This window comes from Engystomops pustulosus, chromosome 7 (genome assembly GCF_040894005.1).
Source record: "Engystomops pustulosus chromosome 7, aEngPut4.maternal, whole genome shotgun sequence".
Lineage (NCBI taxonomy): Eukaryota > Metazoa > Chordata > Amphibia > Anura > Leptodactylidae > Engystomops > Engystomops pustulosus.
In genome coordinates this window covers 93,919,470-93,931,498 of record NC_092417.1, presented here as the reverse complement: position 1 = coordinate 93,931,498, position 12,029 = coordinate 93,919,470, and positions in this window count along the sequence as shown.

The window sequence follows — 12,029 nt, the reverse complement described above, 5'->3', positions numbered from 1 at the left end:
TAATTATATGTCTGAGGGGCATTATTCTATATCTTGGGCTGGCAGGGGGCATTAATTATATATCAAGGGTAGGCAGGGGGCATTTATATATCTGGGGCAGGCATGGGGCATTATTCTATGTCTGGGGTAGGCTGGGGGTATAAATTCTATGTCTGGTGCAGGCTGGGGCCATTAATTCTATGTCTGGGGCAGGCTGGGGCCATTAATTTTATGACTGGGGTAGGCTGGGGCCATTATTATTACACCTGGGTCATAGTCGGAGCTCTATCAATACTGGGGGGGGGGGAGGGGGGGTTAAGGAGGTTAAAGGAGAGAATAGAAGAAATAAATTACCCTTCCCATTACAGTATGTTACATTATGGGGCACTATTTGTGTGGTACTAATATTTCAAGGGGCTCTATTACAGTATTTGGGGCACAGTATTGGTGGTAGCAGAAGAAGGGACAATGGGAAAGTGCAGAACATAAGACGTCTGTGTGGTAAACTCTGCAGGAAAGCTGTGTACCTGGAGGAAGAGACAAGGAGATGGTGGAACTAATGGAGAAGATGAGGAACGAGCACAATCCGAGGAAACGTCACCTGATGTCTCTGGATGCAATAGGTGAGGATCTCATGTGTTTTCTGTAGCTGTATATGATAAATACTGATTTTTTGCATGTTCGCTTCTGTGTATATATGTAGTATTATAGTAGTTATATTCCTGTACACAGGGGGCAGTATTATAGTAGTTATATTCTTGTACATAGGGGGCAGTATTATAGTAGTTATATTCTTGTACATAGGTGGCAGTATTATAGTAGTTATATTCTTGTATATAGGGGCAGTATTATAGTAGTTATATTCCTGTATATAGGGGCAGTATTATAGTAGTTATATTCCTGTACATAGGGGCAGTATTATAGTAGTTATATTCCTGTACATAGGGGCAGTATTATAGTAGTTATATTCTTGTACATAGGGGGCAGTATTATAGTAGTTATATTCTTGTACATAGGGGGCAGTATTATAGTAGTTATATTCTTGTACATAGGGGGCAGTATTATAGTAGTTATATTTCTGTACATAGGGGGCAGTATTGTAGTAGTTATATTCTTGTACATAGGGGCAGTATTATAGTAGTTATATTCTTGTACATAGGGGGCAGTATTATAGTAGTTATATTCCTGTACATAGAGGGCAGTATTATAGTAGTTATATTCCTGTATATAGGGGCAGTATTATAGTAGTTATATTCCTGTACATAGGGGCAGTATTATAGTAGTTATATTCTTGTACATAGGGAGCAGTATTATAGTAGTTATATTCCTGTACATAGGAGGCAGTATTATAGTAGTTATATTCTTGTACATAGGGGGCAGTATTATAGTAGTTATATTCCTGTACATAGGGGGCAGTATTATAGTAGTTATATTCTTGTACATAGGGGGCAGTATTATAATAGTTATATTCTTGTACATAGGGGGCAGTATTATAGTAGTTATATTCCTGTACATAGGGGGCAGTATTATAGTAGTTATATTCCTGTACATAGGGGGCAGTATTATAGTAGTTATATTCCTGTACATAGGGGGCAGTATTATAGTAGTTATATCCCTGTACATAGGGGCAGTATTATAGTAGTTATATTCTTGTACATAGGGGGCAGTATTATAGTAGTTATATTCTTGCACATAGGGGGCAGTATTATAGTAGTTATAGTCTTGTACATAGGTGACAGTATTATAGTAGTTATATTCCTGTACATAGGGGGCAGTATTATAGTAGTTATATTCTTGTACATAGGGGGCAGTATTATAGTAGTTATATTCTTGTACATAGGGGGCAGTATTATAGTAGTTATATTCCTGTACATAGGGGGCAGTATTATAGTAGTTATATTCTTGTACATAGGGGCAGTATTATAGCAGTTATATTCCTGTACATAGGGGGCAGTATTATAGTAGTTATAGTCTTGTACATAGGGGGCAGTATTGTAGTAGTTATATTCTTGTACATAGGGGGCAGTATTATAGTAGTTATATTCTTGTACATAGGGGGCAGTATTATAGTAGTTGGCTTGTATATGGGAGAAGGTATTGTAGTAGTTTTATTTTGTATATAGAAGGCAGGATTGATTGTGTTATTCTAAATGTGTTATTGTAGCATTATTCCTGTACATTGGAGGCAGTATCAATATATTATTTCCCTGTGCCACAGGGGAAAGGTATTTAAGGCTTATCGGGTCATGTGTTTGCATCATTTACTGATCGACAGGTCACATTCCTTGTACATTAGATTCACTTACTAGCAAAACATGTTCTTGTTTTGCATTAAGGCCATCTACCAACAATTTGTCTGTTATAACCCCACCCACATTATCTGACCACACCCACTTGTTTTGACTCCGCCCATAAAACGGGGCCACTTTTATAGATTTTTCCAGGGCCGTTTTAAATTCCCAGTCCGCCCCTGTCTGTGTGTAATGTATAGTAAAGCATTGCTAGTGTGTGTGCTGCATCTGCTGACATGCTGCATCCTCCTAATATACAGGTGAGAGACACAGACATCAGCTACACATGAATCTGACATGTTCTGCTGTAACATGGCTGCCTGGAGCTGCTGTATCTCTCCTAAACACACACACACACAGGCTGCAGGGGGTGTGGCCACCAGCACCAGGAAGCACATCATTATACAGCCTCACATCATTATACAGGCTGTCAGTCAAGCACTGGGGGTGTGGCTGTGCCTCCCACTCATGAATAGAGTGGACAGCTTGAATATGCTAATGCTTCATTGGACATTTCACAGGTCATTTGCATACAGCTTTAGGACCTCATTGCTTAGGTTTACAGGCATGTAGAGGGACAATGAAGGGATAGAGGCAATGTTCTCTAATGGCAGTTTATGAAAATATATTTAGTTTAGGGGGGTTATTTTGCATGACGGGTTCTCTTTAAGGATGCAGGGTTTTTTTCGCTCATTTCTAGCTCTCCATCTTCATAAATCCATAACTTTTTCATTTTTCCGTGTACAGACCTGTGTGTGGGTTCATTTTGTGCATAACAAATTTTACTTTCCTGTGATGTTATCTATTACAACATGCTGTGTACTGGGAAGCAGTCACGTTCTTGTGGGCTCCGTTTTTATCACCGATCGCGGTGATACCAAATTTATACAGGTTTTATTGTGTTTTAATACATTTTCAAAAATTAAACGAATGTGTATGAAAAAGGAAAAAAAAAATTGCCATATTCTGAGGCTAATAACTTTTTCATACTTTGGTGTACGGAGCTGTGAGGTGTAATTTTTTGCAAAATGAGCCAACGTTTTAATTGCTACCATTTTGAAGACTGTGCGACATTTTGATCACTTTTCATTACATTTTTTATGTTATGTAAAAAGGTGTAAAAGTCGCATTTCGGACATTTGGGCGCTATTTCCCGTCTTGGAGGTCACCGCCGTCAATAACCTTTTCATATTTTATAGATGAGCACCGACCGCGGGTGTTAATGATGGGTCTTCGCTGCAATATTCAGCAAAGCCCATCTCTGTATGAGGAGGGCTCAGCCCGTCTTCATACACCCTTCATAGCTCTGCGGTGGATATATGCGTCACAGAGCGTGAATGCGTTAATAAAGAACCCAACAACGTCATCCTTCTTCACAAAACACAAGTACAATTTTTTTTGTGCCTCTAAAAGTTCACTTTTTTTCCATATGATAAAACTGAGATGACATCCAGGTCATGCAATTCTCATGTCTTATTTCTAGTCTTGAAAAATTTGGGTGAGATGTGCAAGGTTACAGGTCAAGGTGATTGTGCCATAAGCCTGTATTAATAATGGCTGAAACCTGTGAGACTGCGTATACATTTTGACACATAGAAAACGCATGTATTTTTTTCACCCGGCAAAAGAGCAGTTTGCAAAAGGGTTTTATAATCCTAATCAGCTGAAAGCAATTGTTTTTATCCTCCTTTGAAGTTTGAAGTTGAGACTTTGATGAAAAAGTTAAGGGAAACTGCTTCCCAGCAAAATGCAAGTGTTAAAATGTATATCAATATGCAACATAATTAGAAGTGCTTTTCAAAAACACAATGCATAGGTCAAAAAAAAGCAATGCTACTTGTGAACCTGCCCTGTCATCAGAAATTGGCCTAATAAACCACTACCATTATGTTGTTGAGCAGCTTCCAGATCATGCTTCTTTCATGGCCCAGTGTGGTGGCATCATCCAGAAAATCAACCTTGATGTGAGATGTTAATTGGTTGTATAAAGTCAGGGAGGCGGAGAGTTTAACACTAAGGTTCTCCCTGCCTCTGAACACTTCCTCTTAATGTGATTGACATCATGGGGCACATTTACTTACCTGTCCGGGGAATTCACCCAAAGTGCATTGTTCCGATGATAATGCACTGTGCTGCGATTCACTAAAATCGTGCATGTTTAGCTTCCCTGCTCAGGTCCGACGGAGTTCACCTTCTTCTTCCCGATGCAAGTAAGTGCTTCATCTTGCAACACAATTTGAAAGTTATATATCGTCTGACGGACCGACCCAACCCCCCCCCCCCATTTCTGTCACATGAAAGCCAGCACAGCCACAATCCGATCACGTGCAACACAATCCCCAGGTACATGCATCTCACAGCGTGCAATTCCCGCGGACCATTTTTATCCAGACCCCCGTCGCCTTCGGCAGTCGGGCAAGGGCCTCCATCTGTCCGGACAGGAAGCTCCTGCCCGTAACTGTATAGTGCACAATGTGGCCAGAAACGGCCGCTCGAGCACTATTACTGCAGGTGGAGCCATGTAGCCGGAAGACAACCCTGGAGTACAACGTTCCTTGAACTTGGATGCACGGCCGCACACCCCTTCCTGTCTGGCAGCAGCGAGAAGAAAGGCAACGCAGGAGCCACTGCCAGAGGTGACTATGAGATTTTTTTTTTTTTTTAAACAGCAGTGATAACATTGTGGCGAGCAGGGACCCTAATATATAAAATAATTAATGATGGAGGGGCAACATAGGAAATGATTATTTATGAGGGGCAGCATAAATTATTAAAGGTGAAGGAGTGTCACGGTTCGGCTGGGCGAACCGTCAGAGTGTCTCTGTAGAAAGAGTCTGTGGACCCTCTGAACCACCGCAGGGGATGTTGGTACTAGCCGCAACCCGGAGTCTAAATGGCCCCTGGTCTTCGCCAGAGCCCACCGCAAAGCTGGATGGTCTTGCTGCGGTGAGGTGCCACCAGGTCATTCCATGGGTGCAACTAGGCCCACGGTGGCAGCCAAGGTAGGGAAGCAGGAAACACAGGGAAAGCACAGGGCGGCAGCGTGCGGTCTAGTTGAAGGAGGCGTGTGGCCTGGATGGGACCACAGGCTGGAGCGGTAAGTACGGGCCGGGGTGGAAACTCCAAATTGCGGAGCACAAGGATCAAGCTGAGGCTATTCTGGAAACGTCTGGAATGTCCTTTGGCTGACAGACGGACTCTGATAACTTGCTTAGACTCCTCTGCAAGCAGTACGGGCGGAGACTAAAGTGCCACTTGGAAAGCCGGAGCAGCACTGGGGAGCTGCAGAGGCTAAGTTGGGCCTTGGGAGGCCGGGGCAGCACTGTGGCGCTGCAGAGGCTAGGTTGGCTCTTGGGAAGCTGCAGGACTGGAGCGGCTCTTGGCACACCAGAGACTGGAGCGGCTCTTGCATTAAAAAAAAAAAAAAAAGTGTCGCTCGACAGTCCCTTGCCTTCACCCGGTAACGACTCGTGAACTCCGGCGGACCTTCAGCGGACTTCAGCGCAGAAGCGACACCTGGTGGACGTCGGAGGAACTGCCTTAGTGAATTGCCAGAAGACCCGAATCCACCGCAGAGAACACGCCGCTGGATCGCGAATGGACCGGGTAAGTAAATCTGCCCCACTGTCTGCAGTAGACCTGCCATCTACTCTGAGTGGTCTCATCACTCTGGTCACTCGGATTGATATTCGCTTTAAGGAGCAAGCTGAAGAGCTACGCCTCGAGCAACTGCAAGCCCGGCTTCAACGTTTGCCTTGCTTGGCGCCCGCCTTCCAAAGGCCGCTTCAGCATCCTGCAATGCCTGCTACAGTGCAGCCAATGCAGGTAGACAGAGCCCAACTTTCTCCCCAGGAACACTCCAGATGATCTCAGGACGATCTCTGCCTTTACTGTACCAGCCCGGAACATTTTCTTCAAGCCTGAAGCGCCCCTAGGTGTGAATTATACTTCTTCATGTCTGGACATTCCCGTGTCTTGGACTCCGGATCTGCCGGAAACTTTATGGATGCTGCCCTGGTCTCTCAGCATCACAGCCCAGTGGTCCGCCTCGAGAAGCCCCTGGTCATCTCCTCGGTCAATGGCTAGATTCTCATCGATCCAGTCCGGTACCGCACACAGCCCTTGTACCTTCAAGTTGGAGCCCTACATAAGAAGAGACTGTCCTTCTTTGTACTGCCTCACTCTACCTCGCTGGGTTTTCCGTGGTTGCAGCTCCATGCTCCTGTGCTTAATTGGAAGACGGGGGAATTCTTTGTTGGGGGCCAGATTGCCAGTCCCGCTGCATGATGGTTCCTCATCCAGTACCCGTCATGGTCTCTTCTGTGGTCACCTGCGGATGTCTTTTTTAAGTGGCAAGCCGAGACTTTGCCGCCTGATTGCCCTGTTCCTACCGGATACGTCTCCTCCTCGGTGCCGGGTGTACACATTCTGTACCTGAAACCGCTGTTATGTCGGACTACGTTAATGTAAACATGCAAAGGGGATTTATTGGTAAACCCTCTTCCCCGGGTGGTGCAGGCTTCTTCTTCGTTACCAAAAAGGATGGGTCACTCTGTCCGTGCATTGACTACCGCTACTTGTCTTAACTAGGTCACCTCTAAGAAGCGCTAACCGTTACCTTTGATCACGGAGCTGTTTGACCACCTATGTAGAGCCAAGGTCTTCTCCAAACTGGACCTTCGTGGGACCTACAACCTTATTTGCATGCGCCAGGGAGATGAGTGGAAGACCGCTTTTAATACCCGCGATGGACACTTTGAGTAACTGGTAATGCCGTTTGGACTTTGTAACGCACTGGCCGTCTTCCAGGAATTCGTTAACAACATTTTTAGAGACTTGCTTTATGACGAGTAGAAGACTGCCTTTCACAACGGACACTTCGGTATTTGGTGATGCCGTTCGGACTTTGCAATGCCCCTGCCATTTTCCAGGAATTCGTCAAAGACATCTTCAGGGATTTACAATGTACCTGTGTAGTGGTCTATCTTAACGACATTCTGGTGTTCTCTCTGGATTTCAAGTCCCACCAGTCTCACATACGGCAAGTCCTCAGTCGACTAAGGACCAATTACCTTTACGTCAAACTTGAAAATTGCCTGTTTCACCAGCAGAGTCTTCCTTTCCTCGGCTATATTATCTCCGACAGAGGTCTCCTGATGGATCCTGCCAAGCTGTCTGCTGTTCTTCAATGGCCTCGTACTGTAGGACTACGCGCTATACAGCGGTTTCTGGGCTTTGCAAATAACTACCGGCAGTTCATCCCGCACTTCTCCTTTTTGGTGTCTCCCATTGAGGCGCTCACCAAGAAGGGTGCCAACCCACGACTCTGGCCTCCGGCAGCTGAAGAAGCCTTCACAAACTGAAAGTCTGCGTTTGCTTCAGCCCCAGTTCTTGTACGTCCTGACACTGACAAGCCTTTCCATCTGGAAGTGAATGCCTCCTCAGTAGGGGCCGGTGCACTGCTCACGTAGAAGGGTCCCAAAGGCTGAACCCTCACCCGCAGTTTTGTCTCTAAGACTTTCTCCTCCACAGAGTGGAATTATTGTTTCACAGGAGATCGAGAACTTTTGGCGATTAAGCTTCCCTAAGAAGAGTGGCGTTACCACCTGGAGGGAGCTTGTTTTCCTTTCGGCATTTACACAGACCTCCTCTATCTCTAGACTACTCAGCGACTCAATCCACGTCAAGCTCGCTGGTCACTCGTTTCCTGATTCAATTTCCTCATTCATTTCCGTCCGGCAAAGAAGAAAATAAATACACCCTCTCTCGCGCCTCGGATGTCATTGGGGAAGAACCGGTTCCTCACCATGTTCCTCCCTCCTGAGTGACTGTTACTGACCGCTCCTGTGCATCTTCGACAACTACCTCCTGGCAAGACCTACGTACAACCTGCTCTCCGGAGGAAAATTCTGACTTGCGGACACCCTGGCGGGGCACCCTGCGATCCAGTGCTCTGTCGCCCTCATTTCCCGATTCTATCGATGGCCAAAGATGTTCGGTAGAGATGGGCGAATCGATTCTAATGATTCTAACTTCGGTTTGAATTTCAGGAAAAATTTGATTCGCCACGAAGCCGAAGTTTATGCTGATTCGTGGAAACGAAGTTGGTTTTTTTTCCCCTCATGTTTCTGCTAAATGGGCGCAAGAACAACTTGTTACATGGGGCAAAGAACTCTGGGAAGGAGAAAGGAGCACTCCCGATGACATCTGCAGACCTGTAAGCCAATCAGCGACCGGCAGGCTTATGTGATGTCACACAGCCCTATAAAACCAGCCATTTTCTATCTCAGGACTTCACACTTCATGTTGTAGCGTCCAGCTGCTGCTATTGTGCTGTGTGATTCTTACTGCAATCCCTTGCTGTTCTCTAAGGGGGATCTGTATACCCAAAATAGCAGTTCTATTTAGTGACAAAATCGAATAGGAAGAAATCTGTTTGACATTCATGCATCTGCAGTAGTGAGCTGTCTGTTGTGGGGTATCTGTATGACGCACATTGCAATACCTTTTGGGGGCTCTAGTTTACAGCCAGATTTACGTGTCAAATCCACGTAGTTTATAAACCACTATGTCAGACAGAAAGGTGGCAGGTGGAGCAGGCAGAGGTGGCAGCACAGTAAGGGGATGTCGCAGCAGGCCAGAACTGCCATTGTCATCTAGTGGCAGTGTGTTGATCAACAACCCAAAGGTTATTGAATGGTTGACTAGGTCATCCAATTCCTCAAATATAACATCTGACAACCCCAGCTACTAGGTGGTCTGGGCTCCGCGCCACTATTCAGCGAGGACGAAGTGTTTGAGGACAGCAAGCAGCTGCTTTGCAGTGAAGAGGTGGGGCAGACTTCCGCTGCTTCCTGCAGTAGGCAGGCTGTGCATACTGACATCGGTGAGAAGAGTAGCAGTGACCAGGAAACGCAAATTGACGATCGCACTTGGGAGCCGGGTGTAGCAGGGGATTATCGTCGGGCGAAGAGAATGTCAGCTTGCGGAGCAGGCAGCAAGTCGCTACTGTGGCTGTGAGTCAGCAGGGTGGCAGCAGTGCGAGGACGGGAGCCAAACGTCCGCGGGGTACAAATCCCGATTCGCAGGCCCAAATAAGCAGTGGCACAGGGGCTCAGCGAGGCAGCGGCGGTAGTAGTCGCTCAGTGCAGAGTGTTGGCGGTAAAATTACCACCTCAGCGGTGTGGCAGCTTTTTGTACAGACGCCAGAGGAGCCGAGCGTGGGTATATGTCATATCTGCGGGCAGAAAGTGAAGCGTGGCCAGGGAGCTAACCCTGGCACCACGGCCCTGCGCCAACACATGCAGCGTCACCATCCAATTGCCTGGGAGAAACGGGTGTCCGATGCGGTCCATCCTGCAGGCGCAGCAACAGCAGCAGCACCTAGTGGCACACATGCTGTTTCAGCAAGTCAAGGCTCCAGCACCTCTGCCGAAGGGAGCTGTTTGTCTTTGACATCATCTCCCGGTCCAGATGCTCCTGCTCCTCGCTACGCATGGCGCCAGCAGTCGTTGAGCGAGGCGATTACAAAAAGACAACTCTATGCCTCCAGCCATCCTAAGGTGCAGAAGCTGACCCTGCTCTTGTCGAAGTTGTTGGTACTGCAGTCTCTCCCTTTCCATGTCGTGGACTCTGCACCCTTCAGAGAACTAATGGCTTGTGCCGAACCGAGGTGGAGAGTTCCAAGCCGCAATTTTTTTTCCAAAAAGGCTGTGCCAGACCTTCACCAACATGTACAACAGAAGATGGGCCAGTCCTTGAGCTTATCAGTTTCTTCCAAGGTGCACGGCAGCGCGGACGTGTGGAGCTGTAATTATGGTCAGGGCCAGTATATGTTCTTTATGGCCCACTGGGTGAATGTGCTTCCCACCCAGCCACACCAACAACTTCAACAAGAGACGGCGCTTTCTCCTCCACTTTGTCAAACTGCTGCTCCTGCGCCAGTGTCCGCCTCCTCCTTCTCCACCACCACCTCAGCTTCCACAAGTGCTGCTTGATCATACCACATGTGCAGGGCACAGCGGTGTCATGCAGTTCTACACCTGGTTTGCCTGGGCGAACGAAGTCGCACAGGGGAGGAACTGCTCCACGTCATGCAAGAAGAAATCAATGTGTGGCTTTCTCCGCGACAACTAAAAATCGGAACCATGGTGACAGACAATGGGAGGAACATGGTGTCCGTGCTGCACGGAGGAGGGATGGTCCATGCGCCCTGCATGGTGCACGTGTTCAATCTGGTAGTCAACAAGTTCCTGAAGTCTTACACCCATCTGCAAGACATTCTAAAAATGGCCAGGACACTGTGCACGCACTTCAGCCATTCTTACAAAGCCAAGCACACCCTCCTCGAGTTGCAGCACCAGAACGGCCTACCCCAACATAGTCTGATATGCGATGTTTCCACCCGTTGGAATTCCAACCTCCATATGTTAGACCACCTGTATGAACAGAAAAAAGCCATTAATGATTTTTTGATGATGCAAGCGGACCGTAGTACTCCCCTGTGTAACTTTGATGTCAGCGACTGGCAGCTCATGCGTGACACCTGCCGTTTGCTCAGGCCTTATGAAGAGGCCATGTTATTTGTCAGTCGCCAGGACTGCGGGATGAATAATGTCATTCCACTGCTTCATGTCCTGGAACTCATGCTGCAAAATCGGTCTGGTCAGGGCACTGGAGAAGTGGAGACAACATCTCATGGCCACATGAGTCCGGTGGGGGCTGAACTGGAGGAGGAGGAGGACATTGGAGCACAAGCAGAGTCTGGTGCAATTTGTGGTTTTTCTACTCAGGTGATAGGAGAGGAGGAGCAGGAGCATCCGGAGGAGGTAGAAGACGAGGCAGATGACCCAGAAGCACCGTGGCTGTATACTGTGGATATGGAGACCGGGAGTCCCTCAGAGTCACTTGCGCAGATGGCCCGCAGCATGCTGCATTGCCTAACTAGTGACAGCCGAATAGTCAACACCCGGCATAGGGATGACTTTTGGCTCTCCACCCTCTTGGACCCTCGCTACCGGTCCAAAATGGGTGACTTTTTTTCCTGCTGCTGAGAGGAAGGAACAACTGGCATACTATAGAGAAATATTGAGCACACAGTTGGCCGCTGCCTATGTGCGCCATTGTCCATCCTCTGTTCTGGCAGTCATTGCTCACGTACTACTACCACGGCTACTGTGGGGAGCTGGGGGGGGGGGAGGAGCAGTAGCAGTTCCATCAACAGTCACTTAAGCCTGGATTCCTTAATGAGCAATTTCCTTCACCCGCCTAGTGAGGAGGGTAGCCGCCACCGGCAGCAGAAGCAGGACATGAAGCAGACCCTGCACCAGCAGGTGGTGGCCTACTTGGACAGCACTTTACCACCTGAGGTAGAGGATCCCATGGACTACTGGGCAGCCAAACTTGATGCGTGGCTGCAACTTGCAGAGTTTGCAGTAGAGAAGCTGTCTTGCCCGGCCAGTAGTGTGGCATCAGAGCGGGTGTTCAGTGCAGCGGGGGCCATCGTTACCCCCAGGAGAACCCGCTTGTCCATCCGTAATGTGGAGAGACTGACCTTTGTCAAGATGAATCAGGCTTGGATCGGCCAGGATTTCAACTCGCCAATGCCTAATGCATCAGATTAGATCAGCCATGACGCCTCCTCCAAACGTTGAGAAATGAGTCGGGGTTCTAACTACCTGCCTCAGCTACTATTCTGATGCTGCCACCCGCCTGATGCCACATATCTGCTGCTAGTTGCACCATCTGCCTCCTACCATC